The 18,773-nt window shown below is 48.8% G+C and overlaps 1 long non-coding RNA gene across 1 annotated transcript in view; it reads right to left on the bottom strand.

The window, feature by feature from the left end:
• Positions 1 to 6,120: 6,120 nt before the first annotated feature.
• Positions 6,121 to 18,773, bottom strand: part of LOC104858334 — a 16,153-nt gene continuing 3,500 nt past the window's right edge. The window contains exons 3-4 of the long non-coding RNA XR_002025174.2: positions 8,394 to 8,483; positions 6,121 to 6,770 (exon numbers count right to left, since the gene is read on the bottom strand). This is a non-coding gene — a long non-coding RNA (uncharacterized LOC104858334). The remainder of the gene's footprint in view (positions 6,771 to 8,393; positions 8,484 to 18,773) is intronic.

Here is an 18,773-nt window from a genome sequence, read left to right as displayed (position 1 = left end):
AAAAAAAAAAAAAAAAAAAAAAAAAAAAAGCCTGTCATCCCTCAGCCCTACTGAATGCTCCTTCCAGCAGGAGACAGTTAGGGTCAAGGGGGGCTGGGTCTTCTCAAGCAATTTCTTGGTGACAGCCAGCTGCACTGGGAGAATCCTCATCCCGGGCTCTATCCTCGAGGTTGCTCTAAGATTCACCAGCTCTGTTAGAAAGTGATGGAGCACATCAATCACCATTGAGCTGTCAAAACATTCCTTCAGCTTTTGGGGGGCTTTTGAGTACACCAATCTCCGGCAAAGGTGTCCATTGGGTTTCTTCAGTGCACCCACACTCAGGTGACCGGAACAGCTCCGGGTGGAGTCAGCCACAGATACCAGAGGCTGCAGGTCACAGCAAATGACAAAGGCGCTGCAATCCGCTTTTATGAAGATGGGCACTGGCCTCTGCAGGGCCCCCAAATCCTCCTACCCACGGCCCCAGCAGGCGAGGAGTCAGGGTGGACACCACTGAGTATCCCTTGAAAGGGCTCCAGGGAAAAACGGAAAAGCCAGCGCAATTCCAAGATTGTTCAAACATCCTGTTATTGTTTTAAAAATGTCCTTACACAGGGTTGAGGGTGTAGCTCAGAGGTGGAGTGCTTGCCCAGCACTGGTGAAACCTAGCACCACAAAAACAAACAAACACTCTGAAATTCTAAATAAAAAGTCCTAAATTTTTAGTAAGTTGTTTTTTTTTTTTTCTCAGTACCAGGGATCAAACTCAGGACCTTGCGCTTGCCAGGCTGGTGTGGTGCCCCTGAGCTAAGTCCCCAGCCCTGCTCTTTTGTTTTTTGTCTGTTGGTTGCCAGACTTGCAAGCACAATATGAAAGCAGATGAAGTTGGACTTGGTGGTGCACATCTGTAATCCCAGCACTCTGGGAGGCTGAGGCATGAGGATCGAAGGTTCAAGTTCGGACTTGGTGATTTATCACTTAACAAGACCCCTTGTCTCAAAATAAAACATAAAAAAAAAAGAAGAAAGAAAAGAAAAAGGCCAGGCATATAGCTTAGTGTGAAAGACCTGGGTTCAACTCCCAGTTCAAAAGAAAAAAAAAAAAATGAAAGTATGAGAACCCTGTAATCCCAGTATTCAGGGGCTGAGAAAAGAGGATGTCAAGTTCGAAGCCAGCCTTGCCCACACAGAGGCCTTGTTTCAGAAAGTGAGAGAGAAAGGGGGGCGGGGGGAGAGGGAGAGGGAGGAGAAGGGAGGGGATGTCCTGAAACCTTATTGAAGCCCACCCTAGAGCCCAGGGCTGTCAAAGGAGCCCTGCATCTTTCCAGCTCTGTTCCCAGAAGTCTGCCGTGGGCCTTTTCCCTTGGGAAGTCCACTCTCTCCTGGCCCTGCCTTCCTGAGCCCTTCATCATCCCACATGGCTTAGCCCAGATCCAAGGTCCGATTAATTCTTCCTTGGGGTTTGGGGCTGGGTTTGGCTCAGGCCACTTTTACAGGCCTCAGAGTTCTGCCTTATTTAGGACTTCCTTGGGTACACCAATTTCTTTCTTTTTGTTTTGAGAGAGGGTTTTGCTACATAATTCAGCTTAGCCTTGAACTTGCTATATGTAGCCCAGGCAGGCCTCAAGCTCATACCTCTCAGAGTGCTGGAATTACAGGTAGGCACCACCAGGATCCTCCTGCCTCAGCCTCCTGAGTGCTGGAATTACAGGCATGCACAACAATGCCTGGTTCAAATGCCTATACTGATAATGCATTTTAAAAAATGTTTTTGCAGTGCTATGGGCAGAGCCCAGGGCCTCCCACATACTAGACACGTGTTCTACCCCTGAGCTACACCTCCAGCCCTAATGTGAATTTTTATAATGTTTAAAAACATAAAAGCCAAACTTCTACATTCCTTTCTCTTTTCTTTACCACACAATGACTTCAGGCCAACACTGACAAGGAGTATTTTAAATATGAATGTTCTTGCTTCCTCCTGCCAAGTACTCTGAGGTACTTGGAAAACATCTCCCCCGACCTCTCTCGGTGCTGAATTTGTTCCTTTCCATTTAGGAAACAGATTTGTTCCCTGTTTTGAAAGCAAGAGAACACTTTGCTTCAGTTTCAGGAACTCCCAGAGTCACCAGTGCTGAAAATGTCCCTTTTCTTGGAGTTGGGCAGCCTCAGAAGGAAGTGGCAGCCACCCAGAAAATGCCCCCCACCACTCCACAGCCCCCACAGAGCTGAGCCCCCAGAGGGCCTGGACCAAGTGGAGTCCTTGCTTTGCGCGCCCGTGCCCCACGCAGCCACTGAGGGAAAACAGAAGAGCCTGGGCTTGAACCAAAACCTCCTGCTGCACACACCTGGCTGGGGTTTGTAAAGGAAAAACCCACTTTTGCATTTCACAGTTTTATTTGCAACCGGTGGACCAGACGGTCAAGCACCAGAAGGAGCGGAAAGGGGGGCGGTTTTCGAAAGGAGTGACTGAAGGCAGAGCAAGAAAGGGGCCCGGAGAGCGGGAACTGAGAAGAGACCCGGATTCCTGCTGCTTGTGGTGGGGACCTGGGGGTGTAAAACACCCTGGGACGCGTGGTTTGTGGGAAGTCTGTGACTGCAGGGAAGGGAAGGTGGATGCCTCGGTAGGTAGCGCTGTGTGGGACGCAGTAGGCGTTTCCCGCAGGTCCCCTGCGCTTTTACCGGCACCTGCATTTGGCCACCAGAGTGGCTCTCCCGTGATGGGAGGCGCTGCCTGGGGAGTTTCTGAGGCCTGTGAGGAGAATGGGAGGCGAGGCTCCCGCACCTGGGGAAAGAGGTGACTTGTCCCCAAAACGGTGAAAATTTAGCCGTTCTCAGCTGCATTTCAGGGTGGGTTACAGGGAGACGCATTCGCCGTGGCTGATGTTTCTCCCCCCACTTTTGCTCTCGTGTGCGGAACCCAGGCCCTCACCCACACTAGACGAGTGCTCCGCCCCTGAGCTGCATCTCCAGTTCTTTTATTTTTGTTTTGTCTCGATTTTTTGTTTTGTTTTGGTGCTTGGATCAAACTCAGGTCCTTGTGCTTAAGAGGCAGGCGGTGGAACTACTGAGCTAGATCCTCAGCTGCTTTGGGGGGTTTTTTGAGACAGGGTCTTGCTACAAAATCCAGGCTGGCCTTAAACTTGCTATGACGCCCAGGCTGGCCTGGAACTCAATCCTCCTGCCTCACCTCCTAGGTAGTTGAGATTATAGGCGCGCACCACCGCATCCCACTTCTTTATCCAGTCTGCTGCAGGGGATGTGTTTTGGGGCAGATTCAGCTTGTGTCCCAGGAAGTACACAAGAGAGAGGGTGGACTTTGAGGGCACAGTGGGGAGGCCCTGGAGAGCTGTGGGCTGAGGTGGCACTGACTTCTCAGAGGTGCCACCCTTGCAGGCACAAAGGGACTCGAAGATATTACCAACGAATTGTCGATATTCCATTCTCAAAGTAGAATCCATTTGTTTCACGCAATTTTAATCTTCTCTAGTAAAGCATGCTTTTGTTTCAACATTTAAACTTTACCATTTGAAAAACTGAGGCAGGAAACATGTTTTCCAGGATGACTGTTGTGAAGAAAAGCACATTTGCAGGGCTGGCAATAACAGGTGATTTGCCAAAGGCAAAAGGGCTTCTAATTTATGTATTTTTAGCTTTTGCAGTGCCGTGGATAGCCCAGGGGCTTTTCCAGGGAGCTAGCCCTGGTCCCCTACAGAGATTTTCTTTTCCCCTAAAGAGTTATTTTGTTTGTTTGTTTTGTTTTTTGAGACAGGGTGTTGCTATATAGTCTAGGCTGGCCAGGAACTAACAGTGATCCTCCTGCCTCTGCCTAAAGGACTATTTAAATGTTAAACACATCTCATGTTCATTACTAGCTGTGGGAGATAATCAGTGTAAGGGAACACTGACGCTCAACAACTAGGCCACACACACACATACACACACAACCCCCAGAGGTCCGACTGGAGACTTTATTCAGGGAGCCGGAGCAGAGAGGGAGGAAGGGAAGAAGAAGAAAACAAAGGAAGGTTCTTCTATTACTTTTGGGCTGGGCTATTGATTATTTATGAGGAGTGGGATACTTTTAACCTATCACAGGCCAGGTTGCTTTTTATGGGTCCAGCCCTGCAGAAGCAGGTTTCAACTTCTCTGGACCCCTGTGGGCTTGAGGGGAGGGAAACCACACATAAGTGCTTGAGGTCATTTTAGGAGTCAAGAAGTACCCGGAGAATGCAGCCTGTGATGGTGGCGTCATAGCACACTTTAACATGATCAGTTCCCTAACAGTCAGCACACTCTATAAAGTATCCTCAGCCAAGCCTGGTGGTACCTGCCTCTAATCCCAGTTTGGGAGGCTGAAGCAGGAGGATTGCTGCAAGTTTGAGGCCAGCTGGAGCTACACAGTGAGTCTGAGGCCAGCTGAATTGGGTGCCATAATGATCCCCTGTCTCAAAACACAAAAAACAAACCTAAATAAATACTAAATATAGATAACTGAGACTTAACTTTTCTCATTGCAAGAAGAATGTGTGTATTTCCAAGAAAGTGTTTGAAAATACTGGTAAGAAAAAAAGGATGGGGAGCTGGGTGTGGTGGTGCACACCTGTAATCCCAGCACTCAGGAGGCTGAGACAGGAGGATCGCTGTGAGTTCGAGACCAGCGTGGGCTACATAGCAAGTTCCAGGTCAGTCTCAACTACATAGTAAGACTCTGTCTCAAAAAAACCAAGCGAAACAATAAAGGATGGGGAGGAAATACTACCACTTAGAAATGATTGTTCTGAGCCTTTTATTGTGTATTGTCCATGGTTTGCAGAATAACATCCACTTTCCAAGAACAAAAATTACAACAGTTTAGTTTACTGATCTCAATGGGATTTGTTTTGTGGTTTTAAAATCCAGTAGCACTTCACTCAATAAAACAGAAAAAGCATTCTGATAGGCTGAGCAAAATGAGCTGGTTTTATAGACAGAGAAAGACTGAAAGAAAGCAGGACAAAGAACAGAAAGGAAGCTACCTGTGGTAGCTCAGGTCTGTGATCGCAGGTACTCTGGGAAGCTGAGGCAGGAGGGTCAGAAATTCAAGCCAGTCTAGGCAGCTTAGTGATTCACTGAGACCTATGTCTCAAAATAAAAAATAAAAATAAATTTAAAAAGGGCTGAGGATGTAGCTCAGTGTGAAGGCCCTGGGTGGTTCAACCCCAAGTACCTCCCCGACACACACATAAGAGGGAGCGGGGAGATCAGGAGTGAGGAATAGCCCAGTGGCAGTGTGCTTGCCTAGCAGTTCTAAGGCCTCAAGCTCAATCCACCAGCATGCAAAAAAAAAAAAAAAAAAGAAAGGCCTATCAGTCATTTCAAAGTTACTTTCATTACAGGTTAACATCAGGATACTTCCGGTTACTCTTTATAAGGATTGAATCAGGATGTAAAGATGAAAGGCAGAGGAAACTTCATTGCTTGGCCAATTGGCCTGTTAGGAAAACTTAGCTGTCTCTTATTTTTCTGATTGCTCCAGTCAGGTAAGAACTTTGCTTAGGTTTGATGAAGTGGAATTTAGCATGAGTGACTCATTTTGGTTTTTAGTCTGACCTGTCGGGGCCTGGTGTGAGAGCTTAGTCCCAAACAGTGGCCTCCTATAATTTTTAGTTACCACTTTCCAAAGATGTCCACATCCTCTAACTTAGAACTTGTGACTAAGTTAGACAATAAGGAAAAGGAATTAAGGTTGCCTATCAGTTTACTTTAAAAAGAGATTTGCCTGGTTTAGCTAGATGGGCTGAGGGTAATCATGAGGGGGTCCTGACTGTAGATCAGTGAGACCCAATCAGGCTTCCACAAGACAACATGTGTGTGCTGTTTGTAACCACTAAGTGGTCATATGTATGACGGCCACAGGAAAGGAAAACAGGTGCCCATCGAGGTCTTTTCTCTTTGTATATATACATTCAACATAAAACCCCAGAACCACAGTGTACATATTTTTTCATAAGATGTCATGAAGCGACAGTATAGAAATAGTAAAACAGGGGCCGGGGATTTAGCACAGTGGTTCTGCTGCCTGCCTTGCAAGCACAAGGACCTGAGTTCGATCCCTGGTGCAAAAAAAAAAAAAAAGTAAAACACCAATCTGGGGCTGGGGGTGTCGCTCAGAGGTAGAACATGTATTTAATTCACACAAGGCCCTGGATTCAATCCCCAGGATGTAGGCAGACATGCACTGATCCCCAGTGTACAGCTAGTGTCACAGAAAACGTACACCTACCTGATCACAGGCCTGGTCAAAAGTTCAAACATCACATGGCCCAGAGCTGGCTATCCTCTGGAATTCCCTTAACCGTGAGCGTCTTTCCACTGTTACAACTAGACAGTGATTTTCTTAATTGATTGTCTTTGGTTGCTTCCAAGTTTCGGCTATTTTGAGAATTAAATATACAAGATGCATCAGGCTTCTGTTTTACATCTGCCAGCGGTAAAAATCCGTGACACGGCCTGCTGCCTGGCTTCGTGTGTCATTATCAGCCCGACAAGTGCCTGTTTCCAGAGCTACTTCCATAACCAGTCACTGGGCGGCGAGGCTCTCTAAAAGGGATGGAGGAAACCACTCTTGGAAATAGTTGTTTTTCTTATAGTCCTACAACACAGGCGGCTTCCTCTCCCCGAAAACTGGCAACTCCAATGCATTTCCTCTCTGGATCTCAGAGCTCCATCAACTGGCCCAATTGTTCCGGAGGAACAGTCACCACCGTTCAGGGCTTTGAGTTCTAAGACAGGAACTCTTAGGCATTCCTTGGAAGACAAAGGATGTTTCTCAATGAAAACCAAGTAAACACAGCCCCCTCCACACTATTCTGGGTAACAGACACTGAGCTGTTGGCCTATAGTTAGTTCCAACTATTGTGTTGTTTGCACAGAAAGAACGGAATTAAGAAGCCTGCGGGACACAGAATATTCCAAAAGAAATGTTTGGGAGCCTATGGGTGGAAGGAGTTGTGACATCACTTTCTAAAAGCAGGAGTATTGTGAGATCAGCATTTCATGCATTTAAGTAGTAGAAGCAGCGCAACCTGCGAACTGCCTGATGACTGGAAATGAGCAGAAAGTACTTTCGGACTCTTGTTTAAGAGTATATGGAACTCCGCACACTTCCACAGCTAGGCATTAAAGAGACAAGCAGGGGCTGGGGGTGTAGCTCTGTAGCAGAATGTGTGACCTGAGTTTGAGCCCGGCACCAAAAACTAAATAAATAAAATTTAAAAATAAAAGGTACAGAAAGTGAAGAGCAGATACACCTTTGAACAGTTAATTTCAGCTCATTTTCTTTCAGAGGGAGGCAGTTACTACTGAACCATCAGAATCTGTTCTTGGGGTGACCACAGTTTTAGCAGAATGGAGATGAAGCGATGCATGTATGTTCAATAGTCTTATCCTCTGACGCATTTCACTCTCCTGTGAGGAGGACCGGGGAGCCACCTCTGTCCCCATGGTCCAGAGAAGACTACACCATCAGTAGTCCTGGCTCCTCTAACCAGAGCTTCACATCTGCTGGAAGGGGCTTGTGATCACCTGGTCTAACACAGAAATCCACAACACCAGACGGAGCTGGTGGAGGAGCCAGACAGTCCTGACACTTAATCACCAAAAGTGTTCATTGAGCCAAGTGTGGTGGTACAAGCCTGTAATCCCTGCACTCTGGGAAGCTGAGGCAGGAGGATAGAAAATTCTAACCCAGCCTGAACACTTATTGGCTTACTGAGAATTTATCTCAAAAAAAAAAAAAAAAAAAAGGGCCAGGTGCGGTGGCGCACACCTGTAATCCCAGCACTCAGGTGGCTGAGGCAGGAGGATCGCTGTGAGTTCAAGACCAGCCTGGGCTACATAGTGAGTTCCAGGTCAATCTCAACTACATAGTGAGACCCTCTCTGAACTGCCCCCTCCAAAAAAATCAAAATAAAAAAAATGAAGAGGTCTGGGGACATAGGTTAGTGCAAAGGGCCCAGGTTCAATGCTCAGTAATGGCAGAAAAAAAAATTACAGAATGTATTTAGTTCCCATTACACTCTTACCCAACAGGCCGGAAAGAACTGTTGAGAGGAGGAAATTAAGTGAGTGTAAGTACACGCATCAGGCAGTGAGTGTGTGGCAGAGGTGGCCTCAATGACATAAATGTCAACCTCAAATCATGATGTTTGGTGACTGTGGCAAACATACAACCAAGGAACAAAGTCCCTTACCAAAGGCACACAAGGTGTTGCTGACAGCGTTGGCACACGCCAAAGAGAGTTTGAAAACCAGCTGCGTTGTAAAATAAGCCTGGGCTGTTGTCAGTAAGAAAGCTAAGGCCAGCACCTCGCACCACTGGGCATCACCAGGGACACCGAGGAGGGACAGGCGGGTCACACTCACACCTACCGTGTCTCCTGATCGATCGGGGCTACGGATGACTCTGTCTTTCCTCTTCTTGGTCTTTCTCAATCTCCTCCCCTTCCATGTCTTCATTAACTGGGCAAGACACAAATGGAAATATAGACAGCTTGTACTTAAAATAGTTTTAATATCTGTACACTTTTTGTTTAAAACCACATTCGTGTGTGTGTGTGTGTGTGTGTGTGTGTGTGTGTGTGTGTGTGTGATACTGGGTACTCTAACCACTGAGCTATGTCTCCAGCCCTTTACATTTTTTATTCTGAGGCAGAGTCTTGCTAAGGTCCCCAGACTGGCTTCGAACTCACAATCCTGCTGCCTCAGCCTCTAGAACAGCTAGGATCATAGCAGTGGAGACTGTTTTTATTTAGGGCCAGAGAGTACAGTGCTCCCCCCCCCACAACCCAGCCCCCACTGGCGCTGTGAATTTGCGGGTGACAGTCCCTACAAAGCAGAGATAAGCAGGACACCATCTCAGCAGTCTGCTTTGATCATTACACCAAGAGAAAGTGAAGCCTGAGGGCAGAGTGGCCCCAGTTAAGTTAAGTGGTGCTTAAGTGGAAGCTATTTTCTGTGGGTAGCTTTGTTCTCTCCCTTGTGGGTCTGCGGTGGCTTGCTGAATAAGTAAGATTCTTCATCCTGCCCCATCTGAAGTCATTAAAACTCTTCTTTGATCAGCTCTTTGTTCCAGCACATAAGCACTTCCTGGGTGGGAAGTTACCACTTTAGGGGATAGGTGAACGCTTCCAGGCAGAGAGACCCAAACATCACTGCTCCTGGCCTCCGGCAAGGCCTGAGAAGGGACAGAAGGGACAGGGAAGGGTGAAGACTCCTCAACTGGAGGCCTGAGCCTGTTTCTCTCCTAACTCAGGAGGATCCAGGAACTTTCACCTTCCCCTTACTCGGAGGAAGGCAAGTAGAGGGTGATTTCCTTGATTCACAGCAAAATTAGATTTTGTTTTTAAAGGCCAAGGATGTAGCTCAGTGGTAGAGCATGCACAAGGCCCTGGGTTCCAATCCTAGCACCAAAAATTTTTTAAAAAGGAAAAAGTAGGTGAAGGAATATCCAGAATGAGGAATAAGAGGTCTTTACCCCTTTTCTCCCCCCGCCCTGCTAAATTCTCCTTATCTGCCTAAAAGCAGAATGTCCCAAAAATCCAAGGGTCATAAATCCCTCCTAACAGCATTTTAGGAGTTTTACAACTAAGAAGATGGACTCCCCAGGATAAGAAATCACCGACACAGACACTTACAAACTCAGGTAGCTCCCACATTAAGAGTCTCCCCACCCTGCTATGGTGGCATATAAAAGCCCCAAATTCTAAACATTTCCTTGAATCACATTTTTCCATGAACTCCTGTGTAAGTGAATAAAAAACCTGGTCTTTTCTCTTGCTGGTCTGGCTTTTGTCAGTTTAATGTGTCGTTAATGAACAGAAGAAAGTACACGAAAAGTTTTTCCTGTATGACAGAGAAGATAATATCCTTGGACTGTAACCACACCCTCATTTCATCTTTGGAAGTTCTGAAAGTTCTGTAAATATGGGAGAAAGGGAAAGACAGTGGAAAGGGGGTGGTCACCATGATTTATTCATTTATGGTGCCAGGATTTCACCAAGGTTTCCCATGTGCTCAGTAAACACCGTGCCCCTGAGCACTCCCCCAGCCCCTCAGTATAATTTCTTACAAGCCCACTAGGTCCCAAACAGTCTGCAAACGTGACCTCCCTGAGGCCTTCGTTTTACCCGGAAGTGGGTCAGCCAGGGGTAGTGACAGCCCAGTATCGCAGGCCACTGTTTGCATTCTCTTTCACAAACACTGTGTGCACACTTGGGCCCCGTGCCGTGCGCCAGAGACACAGGGGTGAGTGAGTGGTCAACGTGGCCTGCAGTCTCCTTTCTAGGTAAGAGGAGACTGAAAAAAAAAAAATCAAAGCATACAAATAAAGATGCCCCCTGATGGTCATGGGAGGCTGCGTTTCCTGCTGCTGTTAAATAAAAATTACAGGAGGTCACTGATACGTACGTCGTCGGAGCTCTGGCCCCAAAGAACCAGAGCAACTGCAGTCACCATGCTAAAATTTCAGGTCACCACACCAAAACTGACCTTATCTGACCTCCAGAGAAGTCAAAGGCAAGGGAGAGAGGGAGGGAGGGGAGGGGAGGGGAGAGATGAGGGAGAGAAACAGAGAGGGCTGGGATGAGTCTCTATCCGATTCTTACAAGGGAGGTGGGGGAGGCTGGATTGCCACCGAAACAATGCTTCGAACTTGAACCTGAATCCTGGGGAGCACCTCTGTGGTTGGAAGCAAACTTTCCTGGAGGAGTGAGGGGCCCAGGAAGAAGCCTGCATGGGGGAAAGGAAGCAGGGGAGCTGGTGGAGAGCAGATCACAGGCCTTGGCTGGGCCGTCCCATTCCCCCAGGGCCCCTGCACTGAGGCTGGGTGAGGAGCTCTGTGGCTCCTCCTTGGGGCACTCTGGAGTTGGGGAACCAGAATCTGGAGGGTGAAAACAAGCCTGGCAGCCCAGGCATCTGTGGGGCTCATCCAAAGTCACTGAACTGTTTTCTTTCGGTTTTTATTTTTTGGCCCTGGGGATCGAACTTGCTGGCAGCTGACAAACCATTGAGTTAAATCTCTGGCCCTTAAAAAAACACTTTTTAGCCTTCAGTTTCCCAAGAGCCCTCAGTTCACAGGAGCTGCTCCCCACCCCACCTCTCCAAACCCCCAGGCTCCAGCTCCTTCCCCATCCTTTGAACTCCTGGACTCTCCTTCCTATATATCGGGCAGACAGAAGGGTCCTTTTTAAACCAGTTGCGGTGGCTCACACCTGTAATCCCAGCACTCAGGAAGCTGAGGCGAGAGGATTGCTGTGTCTGAGGCCAGCCTGGGCTACATAGTGAGTTCAAGGCCAGCTTGAACTACATAGCGAAACCGTCTCAAAACTCAAAACGAGGGGGCGGGGTCCTTTTCAGTGGAAATGTTTTCTTCCTTTGGTGCTGGGGATAGAACCCAGGGCCTCACACATGCTAGGCACACCCTTCCACTGAGCTTGTCACCCCCCACCCCTTTCTTCTGGCTTTCATGGAGGCCCTGCCCCTGGCCCTTTGGTGAGCATTACACATTTACCCTTCACAATCCCTGTGACAGCTGCAGCCTGGGTCACACGTAAGGAAAGGGACCCTCAGATTTGGTAATTTAGGCTTTCCCACCCTGGCCTTGAGCAAAATTAAATTTAAATTTTAAATAGAATACTGAAAAAAAAATAGAATATTGCAATCTGTCACAATTCGGTAAAAATACAACGCACAGGTTGGTGCTACCTCAGTATTACTGGCTAGGGTGGTGACTCAGGGACACAGGCCCTTGCAGAGTCCCTCCGCCGGAGAGTACCTTTAAGTCCCTCCTTTCCCGGTGAAGCAGGTCTTGCATATGCTCCATGACAACCGCCCTCCTCCCTCCCAGGATAAAATTAGACACATCTAATCTGTCATCTTGTTTGTACCAGGAATGTCACACCCGGAAGGACTGTACTTCCCTCGAGAAACCACGGGTTGCAACCATACAGTGACGTCACTTCCGGTAGCCGGGCCTTTAGATGGTCTTGGGTTCATGTTAAAAGGCAGTTAGTGAAGAAAGTCTAGTCCTGATTTTCTCAGGTCCAGATGAAAGTTAATGCTGGCATTAGTAATTATACCCTGTAAAGGCAAGCGTAAAAACTACAGCACAATTTTCCCTGCTGAGCACAAGGGAGTCTTACGACCCTCCCTTTTCTTTCAGAATTTGAGTCCTTTCAAATGTGTGTAAATCTTTTTGTTTACTTATTTTTTGGGGGGCCATACCAGGGATTGAACCCAAAGCCTTCACACTGATCTACATAGTCAGCTCTTAACATTTTTTTTTTTATTTTAAGACAAGTTATTGTTAAGTCACTAAGTTTCTCAGGCTGGGTTCCAGCTTGCAGTCCTCCTGTCTCAGCCTCCCAGAGTGCTAGGATTACAGGTCTGGGCCATCCCACTCAGCTTTCTGCAAATGTGTGTGAATTTTTTAATGGCTAAATCTCCCAGGCTCATCACTTAGGGATGTTTCCTCTAATACTCCATAGCCCATCCTGAGCTAGTGGGCAGGACGCCGTATGTCCTGTACCTGAGGGAGTCCTGCCACCTGTCCAGAACAACCAGGTTGCCATCATGGCAGAGTTTGGCCACGGAGCTGGTGAGAAATGTATCTGCTCAGGCCCTGCTGAAGAGAAGCTGCTTCCTAACAAGGTGTCTGGGCTTTTTCTGCACATCTGACCCAAAACACAAGATGGGCCTTCTACACAGAGATTTAACTAAGACAGTGGTTACTCCTAGTCAAAATGAGGCACTACAAAAGACTGGCCTAGCTGAGTGTGGTGGTGCACGCTTGTAATCCCATAAACTGGGAGGTTGAGGCTGATAGATCTTGAGTTCGAGCCCAGCCTAGGCAACTTTAGTGAAATTCTGTCTCCAAATTTCATAAAAAGGACTGGAAATGTATGTAACTCAATGCAAAGGTGCTGAGTTCAATCCCTAGAGCCACAAAAGCCAATGAATAAATAAATAAACAATTTAAAAAGAAAAGATTGGCCTAAAAGAGGCTTGCGACAGAGCCCTTCCTACCTGGTCTAATTTCTAACTCCCTTCTGGGAAGAAGCTGGCATAGCCCGGAAGTTTTCAGGAAACCAGCGATCCAGTCATTTACTCTTTCATTCTCCTGGCTGACTGGCCAGCAATTCTTCATTTTCTTTGGTGGTGTTCAGGATGGAATCCAGGATCTCACCCATATTAGGCACATCCTTGACCATTGAACTGCATCCCAGGCCCAGTGATTTTGTACTTAGCCTGACAATGATAATGCAGCCTTTATAGTCTTTCTTTCTGGTACTGGAGATCAAACTTAGGACCTTGTGCTTGTGAGGCAGGTATAGTGCCACCGAGCTAAATCCCCAGCCCAGCCTTTATATTTTCTTTTAAAATACTCCTACCTTAAAATGAACCTCGGACTTGGTCTACTAAAGCAGCACCCCTTATGCACAATACTGTAATAAAAGTTTAACTCGTAATCACATTGCTGGAGAAGACTTTCATGCAGTGAAGAAAACACTGGGATGGGCAGATTACTTCATGTGACTGATTGTGTGTAAAGTAACGCTGTGAGGCCACTGGGAAGTGTAGGAAGGACTAAGCAAGAGGCTCAAAGCCCAAAGAAAAAGGAAAACGACACAGGGGAAAATGAGGAAGGAGCTCATGGGGAGTGCGTGGCTATGGTGGGCGGTGTGCGATCTTTGGACCTGCATCACAAGGGAACCCCAAAAGCCAATTTCAGCCGAAGCACAGAGCAATAGGATGGGTGCACTCAAAATGTGGGGAAGGGGAGTCAGGGTGGCCGGGGAGATGCCTGGTGAAGCCACCAGAAAGGAAGTCAGCGGGCAAGGACCAAGACGAGTCACAAAGAGGCCGAGGTGCTCCTTTACTGAGAAACAGGAGCGGGGTGGGGAATTAAAAACAAAACCAATGCCGAGTCAGTGGAAGTAAAAGCTCTATTTCACCTCAATTAATATCTCCATTCTGTCTTCCCCATTAACTTGGAGAAGGGCAGAGGCGGGACATCAGGGAAGGCGCCTGAAGTGTGCCTTGTGCACAGCTCATCTCAGTACCACCAGACTCAGTGGAACAGGACAACTACAAGTTCAAGTCCAGCCTAGACCCTGTCTCAGAATGTAAAAAGCGCTGGGGCTATGTCTCCAGTGTGCAGGCCCTGGGTTCAATCCCCAGAACCACAGAAAACAAAAACCAAAAAGACTCCAAGTTTTCCAGTAGGCTCACGTCACAAATCTGACTTAGGAAAGCCAAGGGATGGAGACAGCCCCGCACAGAAGGCAGAATACGGCTAACCGGGCATTTAGCAGAAGCTGGCACTGAAAATCCAAGTCTTTGTGTGGTTAAGAAGGGGTTTGCTGTTGAAAGAAAGTAGGAGTCTTATGTTGACTCAATGCAATAAATGTTTGCTGGTGGCTCTGGCCTGCTGCCTTGCATAACCATTACATAACTGTCCACAGCTGACAGTCTGGAGACAAGTGACCTTCCTGCGACTTAGTCCAATCTGCTTTAATGACATCTGCAGTCACAGAACTAGTTTCCTGCTGTAGCTGCATAACTGCTCTAGAAAGAAACGACAGAACAAATAACTGTTTTACGTGAACCATGTAAAGCCCAAACAAGGCTTCCACTTGTAAAGATTATGGAAGAATGTGCTATTTTCAGTCTTCCTGCTGGCAATTTAAATAACGACTCAAATGAAACATCTCTTTTTTTGAGATGGGGGTTTCACTATGTAGTAGCCCAGGTTGGTCTCAAACTCACAGCAATCCTTCTGCCTCAGCCTCCCGAGTGCTGAGATTATAGGCGTGCGCCACCACGCCTGGCTGAAACAAATCTATTTTAAAAAACGAAGTGTGTACAGGGTTCCTGTCCTCGGGGCTGCCTTAAGAGGTGGAAATAGGGGCGGCGATGACTAGACCTGGCTGAGCTTACGATGGGGACAGGGGTTTCCGGCTTCATGTACACAGTGGAGCCACAGGCCGTGATGTGGCCTCAGCATCCCCAGTACTTTTCCTGTCACAAGCAAAAGCCGTGTCCTGCAGCTCATGGGTCAGGAGTGAGCTGCTCCAGCTGCTGAGAGAAAGGTGTGCTCCCCACTCACAGAACCTGACTGCTCAGTGAGCTCAGGCCTCCACTCTCCTCTACCTGGAAGGCCCTACAACTGCCCCGGACGCCCTCCAAAACCCTTTGTGTAGATGCCCCAGTGTACAGGCCACCTCCTCGGCATGCAGGGCTCTTCCTGTCCAGCTCCCGCCTCTTAAGATTCTGCTACGGGCCGCCTCCCTGTAGCACACTGTCTAAAACTGCAAACACCATTCCCCACTCTTCCTAGCCTACTGGCTTTCTCTTCCTCCATATTCTGACTTATCTCCTGTCCTCCCTGTACTGGCGCGGTAGCTCCTTGAGGGCAGCTGGTCTATCTTGCTCTGGCCTTCATCGAAAGCAGTCAATAGTCAATGCTCAATTAAACATTTGTTTAATCCATCAGGAAGCTGTTAACCTGGCTCAGATGACACACAGTACCCTTACTTTTTCACCCATTCAACAGCACTTTCCTAGTGGAACACAATCAGCAATCATAGTGTCTTCCTACTTTGTTCCACCTTGATATGCACTTTTTTTTTTTAACCAGGGCTCGAACCTGACCCTGAGCTTGCCAGGCAAGCACTGTGCTGCTGAGCTAAATCCCTGGCAACGTGTATGTACCTTTTAATTTCAAGCAGGAGCGACGTTCCTTGCCAGATAGTTCTAAACCCTTAACCCACTGGCTGGGCCTTCACATACTGTTCTGGATAGCCCTGGACTGACCCTCCAGCTGGCACCGCGAGGAGATGAATTGGAACACACTGTTGTCCCCGGATGCACTTGTCCAGGCTGGCTTTGGCTGCTTCATGATCTGGTAAGCACTTCCCGGGAACCCAGTGCAACTGGGACCTGCTCACAATTCCTCAGCAGGAGCCCCACCCTGAAGATGAATCTTCCGCATAACTTTCTGGTAAAAAAAGGTCTTGGCTGAATTTTTTTTTTGTTTTTTAGTTTAAAAAAAAAAAAAAAAAAACTCACAGGTCATGGAAGGGGAGTCTGGTGTAGGGCTCACCCTCTAGTGGCCAAAGAGAGAAGTTCAGACTCCTGACCTGGAGCTATTCTGCAGTTCCACTTTTATAGTTTCTCTGATACACTGCTTGCGTGTCCCCTAGTGATCTTTAACATTTAAAACACCTCCAGATTTCACGATCCATTCTTACTGCGGAAGGTACTACCCCTTTTAAATATGGGACTCCTGCCCACGACAAAACCCTTATGTAACCCAAAGGAACAAAAAGTCACCACCCAGGGGCTAGGGATTTAGCTCAGTGATTCTGCCACCTGCTTCGCAAGTGCAAGAACCTGAGTTCAATTCCCGGTATCCCCCAAAAGTCACCACCCAGGCCCGTCCGGGACACACTGTGGCCAACTCGAAACATACATGTGATCTCTGGAGTACACAAGTTCCTGTCACCACGTCCAGACCTGCAGGAACGAGCAGGAGACACTGGAGAACAGGCCTGGGCCTCCTGAACAGTGTGGGTGTCCCTGTCACGGGGCACCCAGCGTGCTCGTCAGCGGAGCCATTACTGTGTGGGAGAATCAATGGAGCTACTGTCACAGTGTCACGCGGAAAGGCAGAGGAGGCTGTACAAAGCCACCTCAGGGCAGAATTTCAGCACAGCTGAACAAGGCAGGAACCCAGAGACAGGCAGGCAGTGATCTTCCCTTTCCTGGTCTTCTTCACCAGAGAATATCCCAGCCCATCCGACTCACCCGAGTCTGGGGCGGATAGCAGCAAGGAAAGCCCTCTGGGCTCTGAGCCCTCTGCCCGCAGGGCTTGCACTGTTAGCATTCTCTAGGCCGGAATCAGTCCGGGCCTAGGACTGCAGGGGCGGCCTCCAGTGGCCCAGAGGCTGCCTGCCCTTTTAAAAACATGCAATAAAAAATATTCTTTAAAAAAGGAAGACTTGGGCTCTGGATTTAGCTCAGTAGTGCCACTGCCTGCCTTGCAGGTGGCAAAGTCTGGAGTTCAATCCCCAGTACCAAAAAAAAAAAGGAAGTCTTGTTGCTTATATACATCAACTATGCATTTTAAACGCAGCCCAGGGGAGCCAGAAGGTCAGACACCCAGTGTAGAGCCTCTACTGACTGGACCGGTCAGCAAGACTGAAGCAGCTAAGGGCCTTGGCTCAGGGGAGCACAGCTGTGTGAACACTCAGTGCCCAGAGCCGGTGTGCGGGAGCCAAGTTCTGCATGCAGGAGAAACACCCCAAGCAGGGTGCGTCCTGAACTGGCCCTCAAAGCAGTGTCCAGAAAGATGTTTTTCCAGTATCCCAAGGCAGCACCTTCCCCCTCTGGTCAGCAGGTAGAGACCGCGGTAACTGCTCGCCGTGCCTGGGTGTCACTGCTGAGGGTAAAACCCAGCAGCCTGCAGCAGCCCCAGCACAGTGACTGGCCTGATGGCCATGCTGACTGCTCCAAGGGACCTGCTCACCACAGCCTCAGGAGCCATCTGCCTGTCACTGTCCCTTTACCGAACTGAGCCGCAGAGAAGTGACCTTGCCCAGAGTTGCACAGCACACAGCTCCTGGGGTGTGGATTTGAAAGCCATGTGGAAATTGTGGGTGCTTGTGGCATGCACAATTTAAAACAGCCTCCAGCAGGTGTGCGCTCAAAAGCACGTGGTTAAGAACTAAACCGAGGCAGGCCTGGTGGTGCAAGCTGTAATCCCTGTGCTGGCGCCCCTCTGGGCATCTGAACAGAAGTGCTGCTGGGCTTGTGCCTTCTCAGGGGCTAGGCCTCCAACTGTCTGACCTGGTGAGGCTGGGCTCACTGTGCTGAGAGCGGGCCCCTGCCTGGTACAGACCGGCTGGGCCCAGTTCTCCAGGTTTGGGCTAGGTTAGAGTTGGGCAGCTGGGAGACACCCTGGAGCCCAGGCTCAAGGGCACACCTACAAAGAGGAACGCAGGTGAAGACTGGCAGGAACTGCACATCTGCCCAGCAAGGCGGGAAACCCAAGGCAGCCTTTCCACCCCACATCACAGCCCAACACTGAGGCCAAGCAGCATGGAACAGTCATGTAGTTTGCCCGATACAGAGAGCCAGAAACAAGACAGCGGAGGCCCAGGCTGGAGGAGACATGTCTGCTTCATCCACATAAATGACCAGACGTTCTGATACCAGCAGTGTCCCCAGTCACTGTGACAATGCTCCCCCACAAGGGTGTGAAAGGGGCCATGGTAGTGGTTCTGCTCTTGCAGAGGACCCCGGGCCAGGGGTGGAGAGGGACTAGGGAGGAAGTAGCTTATTCCTGACCCAGGCCAGCAAGCTGAGCTGAAGCAGGAGGCCTGCATGGGGTTAGAAATGAATCCGAGGAAGCAGGGGCAGCTACCAGAAACCATGATGCAGCACAGCAGGACCAGGTCCAAGAGGAAGTCATTTCCGGGCAGCTCCTACCCAAAGGGAAGCACTAATACCACCCAGAGGGTCCAAGACCTTGGCCATCTGCCCATGTGCACTATCTCTCCAACAGCTCACGGTCCTTGAGGACAAAGAGCACCTCCAGTGCCCACAATTCCAGGTGTGAAGGTGGCGAAGTCCCTCTCCAAAACAGCTGGAGACAGCGCTACTCGACGTGTATCTCAGCGGTGCAGGCCACCCACCCACTCACCCACCCAAACACACACACACACACACACACACACACACACACACAGA

The sequence above is a fragment of the Fukomys damarensis genome, unplaced genomic scaffold (genome assembly GCF_012274545.1).
Source record: "Fukomys damarensis isolate Sample0158 unplaced genomic scaffold, DMR_v1.0_HiC HiC_scaffold_23, whole genome shotgun sequence".
NCBI lineage: Eukaryota > Metazoa > Chordata > Mammalia > Rodentia > Bathyergidae > Fukomys > Fukomys damarensis.
Note: the sequence above shows the minus strand (reverse complement) of the source record. Positions and strands in the feature narration are given on the sequence as shown.